Genomic DNA, 9,424 nt, shown 5'->3' on the forward strand with positions numbered 1-9,424 from the left:
TACCTTCAAAGATCCAAAGCGGATACCTCAGACGGTTCCACAACGATCAATCTTCAAAGATCTAAAGCTGATACCTCAGACAGTTCCTCATAGATCAACTTTCAAAATCTAAAAAGGAAAAACATTGGACAGTTCCGTAACGATCAGCCTCCCAGACTTAAAGCGGTAACCTTGGACGGTTCCGAAACGGTCAACGCATAGGTTTTCAAATCCTTCATCAAGATATAATCAATGGATTCATTCTGATGAACAAACCATCAACACATTTGCCAGATGGCATCTGAAAGCTCATCTCAGGTAATGTTTCGATCTGCCAACAACATTTCTCAGACAACACTCAAATGCAATTTCCAACATCACTTCCGGTGGAGGTAAGTGCAAATTTTCAGGGCATCTAAATATTCAATCATCTTCTACCTTCAGATTCCAATCAGGTTTAAGAAGATTGAATAGGGGCAACTGTTATACCCCAAAATTTGCCCGCATCTTTTTTAGAAAGAAGGCAACATATTTCTGTCTAAAAATTGGGAGTTTCATATGATCTTGGATTTTATTTCACAAATATCCTGATTTTTATGAATACTCGGTTTTTAGAATTTTTCTTATACGGTATTTTGGTTCGCTGTTGAATTTATTCTTACACAAACGCCAATTACTGTTTATCACTTCACACACACTGTTTATTTGAGATTTATTTGCAGATAAATAGTACTGACGCAATTGGTACAGAATTAAATTTTTTGCAGGCGCAGAGTCCGGGGATTCAGACTGTACTGGTAACAAGTAATTTATTATTAGTTTTTTGTTTCCCAATAATTTTTGTACTATATTCTATTATTTTCAAAATCTTTTCCTTTCTTTTCAAATCTCTTTCTTTCAAAATCAAATCCTAACTTTATTCTATACACTTTCTTTCAAATCCTACTACCACTCAAATTTTCCTTTTTGTACGGAAACACTTCATTCCCCAACGTCTCTATCCTTCTTTTCACTCTATAAATACCTCTCATTTTTTCCATAAATTCTCACATCACATTTCAACTCATCTCTCAAATTTCTACCTCATATTTATTTTCTCTTCTTCCCCGGCAAAAATGGCGAAGTGGATGGATACGTGTTTTCTTATGGTCATTACCGTCTTGGTGGTGATTATGTCCTTCTTCTGTCTGCATAGTCCTGAAAAATGCGGACCTGGGTTGCTTACAATCCCGATCATCTATATGTTGTTATTTATAGCATGGGTTTTTAATCGTCATTTTTAAAGTTTGTCGTATCTTTCGCTTTCAAATAATGTACCGTTTATTTGTCGTACTGTTCATTATATTATGTAATATTTGTACTGTCAGTATTAAATGTCGTACTATCTTTCGTACTATAGTTTAATTATCCAGATAATATTTTGGGTGTTTTCTGCTAGGTAAATATTTATTTTTCTGCGCATTAAATATTTTTCAAGGTTATTATCGGTAATTTCGTTCGCGTACAGTGTATTTTGTTTATTTATTATGTTTGTGTTTTTCTAACAACTCATGTAAATAAATTTTCACCATAAACACAACAAAAAAAAAATTTAACTTTAACTGTTGAATTTTCACTTTAACTGTTACGTTAATGCCTGAACAGCCAGTTGACAGTCAAACCCGCTGACAGCACGATTCTCCGTGTTTTGTACCATCAATCAAATCAATCTTTTGCATTTCAAAATTCCAAGATTTTTGTTCTAGAAGTCTTCTGATAATCACATGATCAGCAGAGACTCAGCACTGCACAAAAATCAGGTACGCTTAACTGTCTCCTACACAAATAGGCCCTAACTAGGGTTTTTGTTTTTTTTCAGGAGAACAAGTTTTTTGAGACCTCAAATGGATTTCATGGACCTCCATATATCTCAAAGTACCACCATACAAATTTTCAAACTTCAATTCGCTCAGACGCACAGTCAGCAACTCAAACAGTCAACAGACGACCAGTTTGACCGAAAAGTCAACAGACAGTCAAGAATGAAATTTTTTGTCAACATCCGTATTTTGTCAAAAGATTCATCATTTGATCATTGGTTGATCATAATTCATCAAGGAAAGATCAAAAATCAACAAAACCCTAAGTTTCAAAATTAGGGTTTTCTCCTAAAAAGTCAACTGAACTTAGACTGGCCATAACTCTCTCCTCGTTCATTCAAAAAATTCCAACCAAAGCTTTTTTTGAGGAAATTCAATTATATTTCAAATGCAATTGATCCCATGGTCATTGGATTCACCATTTGCAAAATATAAGCTCAGACATTACAGGTCATTTTCAAAGACAACAAAAAGTGGTTTTTTGTCAAAGGCCATAACATCAAGATAACTTCTCCAAATGAAAAAAAGTTTCCAAAGTGGCTTGTAGAGGACATCTTGAGGTTTCTAAAAAGTACAAGAAATCCTTCATATGATAAAAATTGAGGGATTTATGCCTTGTTAAAGTTGGCTAATTTTTGGGGAAATGCATGAAACCAACATTGATCAAAAATGTTTTTTTTTCCAAAAGGGGCCAACTTTTCATGATCCAAACATGATCCTAACAATGTTAAGGGCCTCTCACGACCAACCTAAGGCCCATAGCATTTTTATTTCTTTTTTGGTTTAATTTTATTACATTTAAAGTTAAATTGAAAAAGAAATGGTGAAGGATAATGATACAATGCTTGATTCTTAAGCTAAAGCCACCAAGAATGATTCAACTCTGCAGCAAGAGAAGTACGTAGCAGGCCTAGAGCAAGAGGGTGAAGAAAATTCAAAGCCATGGCCAAAGAATTCAAACTTTTTTATATTAAAGAATTCAAAAGTTCAAAGATCATCAATGCTTGGTAGCTTAGTTTTGAAGGTCATTCATTGCTTATAAATGAAGTAGGACACTTCAGTAACAGAGAGACACAATTGTAGAATCAAATCCATGCTTGTAACACACTTGTATCATACTTGAAATTTTGCAAGAAATTTGAAATTCGAGTTTTAAGTTTCAGCTAGTTTCAATCCAAACTAAGTATTCAAACATCATCTCTGAACTTCATTGAACCTATCCAAATAAATTTTAAGCATCAAAGCCTCACAAATCGAGCCACACAAGCCACGGTTTGTTCAAACATAAATCACCTCATATCTGATCATACATGCATGTTTAACAAGATGTAGACATATATTTGAGTTTAGTTTGATGTACTGATCGTTTCTGGAAGTTTAATTGAGGTTTGGATGCTTGTACACGAAGTTGCCATTCTAGGGTTCTTGAGCTCCATTTTAGGATTATTCGATTTAGGCAAAATTAGGAGAAACTAATGGCATATTTGAACTCAGTGGATCAAGGCTAGTTGATTTCATAGGTCGCGAAAAATTTATGCATGAGTTTACCCCTATTCGCTATTTTGCAGGTTTGAGACTCACTTATTACAGCGTTGTTTTTACAAAAGCGCTGTTAAAAGTGGTGGCGAGAGGTTGAAGATGAAGACGTGGCCTCTCCCTATTGGCCAGAGCGCGCGCGTGTTTTTTTAAATTAATTTGTGATCCAGTGTTTTGCAGGTTCTATTGTTACCACGTGCCTCCACTCTAATCACCCTCAGATCAACTTGTCAGCTCATCTAACGCTTATGACATGCTAGTCCTTACCATGGACTCTCCAGCCAACCACACTTGATCATTAATTATTTATTTTCCATTTTATTTAATATAACTTGCAAAATTAATTTAAAATAGTTTTAAAAATCAAAAAAATATAATAAAAATATTTTTAGGTTTATAAAATAATCTATTAATTTTTGACACAAAAATATTTTATTTTTCTTAATAATTAAAATATTTTGTTTAATTAATTAGTATATATTTATATATTTGCTTTTTAATTATTTCAACCTATAAAAAAAAATCAGAAAAATTTGTTCTTTTTATTAAATATAGTTTATATATTATAGACTAATTTTGTACATATTTAGAATATTTTTCTCTTTAAGTTTTAATTATTTGTATAATTGTTTATATAATTATATGTTAATTAGCAATAAATTTCCAAAACAACTTCAAAAATCCCAAAAAAATTAGTTTTGTTTTAAAATTAATTAACAAACATTTTGAACATATTTTAGACTTAATTTTTAGGTTTAAATTTGATTTCTCATTTTTTTCATTTAATTAAATTAATCATGCATTAATTCTAATTAAAATCAACCATCTAAAAAAATCAAAAATATTCTCCCTTTATCTTATTGCAATTTAAATTCATAGATAAGTGTATAGGTTGTCAAATTCATGTAAATAGCGTAGTTTACATTTCCCGCACAATCGATGTAATAGCGTAGATTTACTTTCCGCATTTTACATTCCCGCACTTTAAATTCTGTACATATAAAACTGCGGGTATGTCAAAGATAAAAACCGAAGCGTTAGATCACTAACTTCAAAGACAAAAATATCTGAATCGGAACACAATCACACTTGCACCTCTTAGGGTAATCCCTCTGTTACTCTTTTCAAAAAATCAAATTCTATTGTTTCAAATGCAAATCTAAACTTTTGTTTACATCCGGTCAAAGGAGAATTTTCAAAAAGAAATGGGAAAGGACCTTATAAACTTAGGGAAGATCTCCTAATTGCTTGCTCAAATCAAAACAAAAAATGTCTCACATCTTCATTGTTTTTTCAAAACAAAACTTTCAAAAAAAAGACAACATTTTGTATATATCCAAACAAGGGTCATTACGAAATTAAAGATCTTTTTTTCAAAACATCTTTTCGAAAGATAAAACACTTTGTATACATCCGCACAAGGATCATTACAAAGCCAATTTACAAAGGTATTTTAAAACCACATTCAAGCATTTCAAGGCAAGACAAATGATTCAAACAAGTGAGCTAAGCAATTAAGAGCCCATGGATAACCATGGATACAAAGGGGTGCTAATACCTTCCCTTTGTATAACCAACCCCCGAACCCAAAATCTCTTAAAGGTCTTTTTCTGTTTCTTTTATAAACCTTTCCTTAATTGGATAAAATAAAAGTCGGTGGCGACTCTCTGATTTTCAAAACTCAAAAACAAAAGAAGAGTCAGTTCGTATCTCACGCGAGATATAAAAAACCGAGGGCGACAGTAACATGGATCAAGTGAACATGAACGACTTGTATATGAGAGGTGGATCTTGTATGATATTGGTCATTATGAGGAAGGGCTTCAAAAAGCTGAAGAGTCTATTTGTATTAAAAGGTCTTTTGAGGCCTTTTTCCTCAAGGCATATGCATTGGCCGACTCTAGTTTCGGTTCAATATGTTCTTCAACTGTCATTTCACTTCTTGAATTTGTATTGAGGTGCCCTTCTGATAATCTGCGCAAAGGTCAGGTACGGTTTTCCTATTGTACCACTTTTAGAAACATTTCACTAATCAACAACCAGTGACCACACACAAGTTAAGTATTAACTTACATTTGTAAAATGAAATGATGATTTTCCCTAGGAGTTCTGATTATGTAACTTTGTGAAAGTTCTGATTATGTGATATAAGGAGTTATGATGTGTAGGCTCTAGGTAACACTGATTTTTTATTAACTTAAGAGTTTTGGTATTATTTTGTTGCATTTAATCTACCAGGCCTTGAACAATCTTGGAAGTGTTTTTGTCAATCATGGGAAAATGGACCAAGAAGCCGATTACTATATCAAAGCCCTAAAAATCCATCACACTCGAATGTTGCCAAGCTTCCAAAGAATTTTATGTTGGGACAATGTTGCAGCCCTCTTTATTGAATGAGCCAACAAAAAATATTCTAACAAATAGAATGTGTCTTCCTTTTCTGCACTTTCGACGCATGACAGCGGGGTTCATGTATTCCATTAGTTGAGTTTGCATTTCCTTTTCTTTTAGACAAAAGCCTCCTCTCATATACTGATTCTATTAATCCTGTTACAATGATTAGAGGATGTGAAGATGAATTATCTTTAGTTTATAGATGTGAAGATGAATTATCTTGTTAGATTCATCACATTCATCGGTGTTTGTATATATCAATAAACTGGATTTGTGTTATTAATCCTTACAACTTGGGCTGATTTAGAACCAGCAACTTGGAAGTAAATTATACTTGAACCAAGCCGCAGAGTTCCCCACACATGAGTCTTTGAACCTTATCATAGATACAACTGCTTACCATCACCAACAACATCATGTAGCTTGTACTTCCTAAAACATACACCTTTCCGATAATATTCTTCACGGTTTCAACAACATAAGGAACTGCAGATGGATCTCTGGTGCCGTTGCCGAAAAGCACACCATCCGGACCATAAACAATTACAACATGCCTGCACCATTTACCACCATCAAATAATGGAAGAACTCTTAGAATTACACAATCAAAATACAAAAACAAAAGCATAATTATATATTATATATATATATATATATCAAAATGGAAAACAAAATACAATTTTATGAACCTCAATGTTTACTTACTGCTTCTATGAATTTCCGATTTGTGAAGTGTTGTTCCTTGATTGATTTGTCCGCCTAAGAATTCAAACTTGCAACAGAGAACAGTCGAGAATCATTTATCCATAAATAAATATCAATTTCTCACCAGTTCAAACTTGCAACAGAGAGCGGTTGAGAATTCAAACTTCCGTGACAGGTTTCAACAGCCTGTCCAACGAATTCGCGCGTCCGATGAAGCTAAGTATCGAAAAAAATTTCAATGTTAGAAAAACAGAATCACATTAAAAGAGAATTTCTCACCTTTGAAACCAAGTACCTTGATGGATTTCTCACCTTGACTCTATTCTAACAACAACAGTTTTCATCGGCAACCGTGGTTGGCCAACACGCGTTTTGGAGCTACTTCCAATGCTAGGTACCGGATCTCCTGGCTGAGAGTTGAAGTTACCAGCCACAATCACTTCAGGTGTGCATTCAAATATATCTGATATCAGTGTTTCAAACTGTGACAAGCGAGATAGAAGTTATTTAGCTTGTGCAAGATTGACATCAAAGTATGCATTACCAACCCAGAAAAAAAACAAATCAATGAAAAAAAAGAATGAAATATATAACATATAATGTACATAAAATCATTATAATCATATATAAAAGTTTTAACTGTCAAACCAGTGCTAGTATTTGACATAACTTCTACTCAATAGAATGTTGTAGACTTGAAAGACCTCTGATACTTGATACCTACAAAAAAATAGGTTTTAGAAAAATCAATATTAGAAAATGACTACAAATTGAAAAAGAAAAAAATATACTATAAATCTTCAAATTGTGCAACCTTAAAAAATTTGAATCTAGGATGCAAAAGAGGAAATGAGTACAAATTGAATAAGAAAATAAACCATAGATTTACAAAAATCAATATATTTGAAGAAGAAAAGTAGATCTGGACACGATATGCTTCAAATCTCAATATCTTTAAAGACCATGGGAACTTGTCTTCCCGTTGTTTCATCTGCAACAACACAATATGCTTCAAATCTCAATATATCCGACAAAAACTAATGTAAATAATCAAATTTGTTAATCCAAAAAGAAGAACATACCTACAAAGCAGAAAGAGGATAAGCAGATCCACCGAGCAACGATTTTCACATCTTCAAAATCATATGTTTTTCGAAAATGAAAAACCCTTTAGATTAGGGATTAGAGTTTTATCTCAATGTTAGAGAAAGAGAAGGAATAGAAAGAGAATAAGGAAGAGAGATAGAAAGAGGGAGAAATTTGAGGAAGAGGAAGAAGAATAGTCGTGAGAGAGAGAAAAAGAAAAAGAGAGAGAAAGAGAAAGATAAAGAGGAAAAGGACAAGAGACAGAGAGACAGGGGTTGTGATAAATTTGAATTTTGAATTAAAGTGACATTGAAAGAAGAGAAAAATAGGAAAAGAAATTGAATTTGAACCGAATTACATCGTCAACCCATTCCAAGCTAATGATTAAAGGCAAAGTATAACAACTATGTAATTTAAATAGAACCTTGTGACATCAATAGTTGAAAAGTATTTTTTGGACCAAAAATACCCTCATTTTGGTGAGTTGGAAGCATTAGAGGTTAGGTCAAGAATGGGTTTTCCACAACCATTAGTGTTCTTTTATGGTAGATTATCTACTTCTTCAGCCCACCCTTTACGTCACAAGTCTTGCTGCTGTTGAGCTACTTCTGATTTTCTGTAATTTAGTCCAATATGCTGTTGGGTTGTTAATGATCCACCCTCCTAGACTCGCATCCTTTATGGACATATTGTTTACTAACACCTTTGATTAATTAATCTATGCTACAATTGATGTTAATTTGAGATTAGAGTGTTATGACCGTTGTATTTTCCATTTAGGCTTATTATCATTATTGGACTTGTTGTATCTATTGGGCTTCTTATATTAGGTTACACTTCCTTTAGGTCCAATATATAAGTGGCCTACTTGTACAGTACTCAGTAATGAATTCAAAATTAAATCCCTTTCGCCTTTTCTTTTCTTCTTCTTCTTCTCCAACAATGCACTGCAAATGCATTGTGTAATATGGTATCAAAAGATTAGGTTTTTTTTTCTCTTTCCCCTTTTCCATTTTCTGCATCGCCTTCTTGCATCTCATTCATTACCATTCCCATGGAATCTGATAGCAAGAAGGCGCATCAACCGTGTCGGCCAACCGAGCATGTCACCAGCTTAATCAATATTCCCCCTAGGTCCGCTTACCGGCTGCCCAAGAAATATTGTTTTTGCCTCCCGCAGGACTCGAATTACGTACCTAGGGGTTAAGTACGTATTCATAGCAATTCCTGCTACCAATTGTGTATTAGCTCAATTGGTAGCAGGAATTGCTATGAATACGTACTTAACTCCTAGGTACGTGGTCCGATTCCTGCGGGAGGCAAAAACAATATTTCCTGGGCAGCCGGTAAGCGGACCTAGGGGGAGTATTGATTAAGCTGGTGACATGCTCGGTTGGCCGACACGGTTGATGCGTGTAGCGGATATCGTGGTGTTACAAAGACTAATCACACTATTGAGACCTGCTACTTTAAGCATGGATTCCCACCACGATATAGGAACAAGAATCCCAAAGACAAGGGCGAACAGAAACCACAGACTTTTACTGAATCCTGCCCAACTATCTCAAAGGAGGATTATCAACAATTGATGGACCTTCTTCAACAATCACGAAATGACACTCCAAAAGAGGACAAAGCTGCCATTTCAGGTATGAATATTACAGGTAGTACCCTCTCTAATCCTTCCATTTGGATTCTAGATTCAGGCGCATCTCACCACATTTGTCCTCACCTTTCATGCTTTTCTACAATTCATTCAATTAAACCTGTTTCTATCAACTTACCTAATGGTACATACATAACTGCTCATTTCTTTGGGACTGTGCATATCAATAACTACCTTAGTTTACAACATGTATTCTACA

Source organism: Vicia villosa, linkage group LG4 (genome assembly GCF_029867415.1).
Source record: "Vicia villosa cultivar HV-30 ecotype Madison, WI linkage group LG4, Vvil1.0, whole genome shotgun sequence".
In the NCBI taxonomy this organism is placed as follows: Eukaryota; Viridiplantae; Streptophyta; class Magnoliopsida; order Fabales; family Fabaceae; genus Vicia; species Vicia villosa.